This window comes from Fukomys damarensis, unplaced genomic scaffold (assembly GCF_012274545.1).
Source record: "Fukomys damarensis isolate Sample0158 unplaced genomic scaffold, DMR_v1.0_HiC HiC_scaffold_39, whole genome shotgun sequence".
NCBI lineage: Eukaryota > Metazoa > Chordata > Mammalia > Rodentia > Bathyergidae > Fukomys > Fukomys damarensis.
This window is the reverse complement of record NW_022900951.1, coordinates 111,541,238-111,542,881: the sequence shown is the minus strand read 5'-3', so window position 1 is coordinate 111,542,881 and position 1,644 is coordinate 111,541,238.

Below are 1,644 nucleotides of genomic sequence, written 5' to 3'. Positions count from 1 at the left end.
TTTTTTTTTTTTTTGACCAGGGATCAAACTAGACTTTGTGCTTGGGAGGCAGGCAGCAGAACCACTGAGCTAAATCCCTGGCCCTCTTCAGAATTATTCTTGTGGAGGAGCAGTTACATAAGGGTTAGGTTGCTGCCCATTCTGCCTCCTTACACCTATGTATTCTCCCCTTCCTTGGCAAGAGGTCTTTTTCTTTTTCTTTTTTAATGTTCTATGAATATTATATAGAAATTGTTAATAGCTGTGTTAGTATTGATGCGATCAGTAAATGCAGGAGACTAAAGGAGGTAGGAGAGGCATTGACTGTCCAAGGAGGCTGAGAATGTTCCCAGTGGGGACCCAATGGTTGCCTTTCCTTACCCCTCTTGAGCCCAGAGCAGTCCCTTTAATGTTTTTGCAGCCCTCATCCTCCTGTCAGCAGGGCCTGTTCTATAGCGTTTTAGGGAAATAGGGAAAATACATGGGACTCTGTTCTCAAGAGATTCACCACTGGCAGAGAAAGAGATTTATTGCACTTTGCTACTTTACACCTGAGGTCTCCATGGCATTCTAAAGGGGGCCAGATTGGTCACCTGCAGATCACCGCATGAGCCTTATTCCCGCAAGCCCCTCAGTTCTAATCTCCTGATGTTAGCTGAATGTTCTCATACACCACCAGAGCTCATGCTTAAGCACAGGCCTAGCTCCAGTGTCTTTTCTAGTCCTCTGTAGCACATGTGCAGTGGGATGGGTGAGAATTATTTCTTAGTCTATCCTAGGCCTTGATAATCACACTGTTCAGCCTCTAATTCTGGGACTTCATGCACTGAGATTTGGGGAGAGTGACATAGAGGTTAGCTTCTTTCAAGTCTTTTTCAGCTTACATTGTCAGAGATCTAGAAAGACCCAAATTTGTATTTTCTAAGGCTCTTAAAACATTATAAAGTATTTTCTATATTTTAAATATTTACATTTAATAATGTCTTTATCTCCTAGTATAAAAATGTGAATGTATATAAATTACTGAAGATGATTTCAAAAATCTAAAATCAAGGTAGTCTGAAAATCTTCCCGTATCTGTTGGCCCTGGAAGAGTCCAAATGCAAATAGATAGTATTCTGTAGTGTTTCTTCACTCATCTCTTCCCAATTAGGTTCCCTTCCTGTGAAGGTGAGACAGTAGATAGTAGGCAGCGAAGAAAAAGAAGCATCTCACCTTAGCCTGGAATAGAAGGAAACACATGGACTGCCCCCTCTCTGGAGGCAGTACACTTCCTCCTGGGAAAGGTGGCATCCCTCTTCCCAAGATGGGGCCTGTGTGATGCTTCCCTCACCTCACACATACACATCAAGAGAAGGATATCTAATTCTTATCTCAATTCCTCTACTTTCAAGGAAAATAGTGTTATAATTAACACTGAGATGTTCTATGTTTACCAAACAAATTACAGTGGCAAAACCTATGTCTTGATTTCTCCACCTGTTATGACTCTTTTATAGCATGCCTACAAATTATTTGCCTGTCTTTCCATCAAGTGGCAGGGTCGATGTCCCCTGCTCTGAATCTGGGTAGGCCTGAGACTGCTACAAAAGGAATACGGCAGAAGTGATGCTGTGTTAGTTTGGAAATGAAGTCATAAAAGACTTTGCTGTTTCCATTGTCACT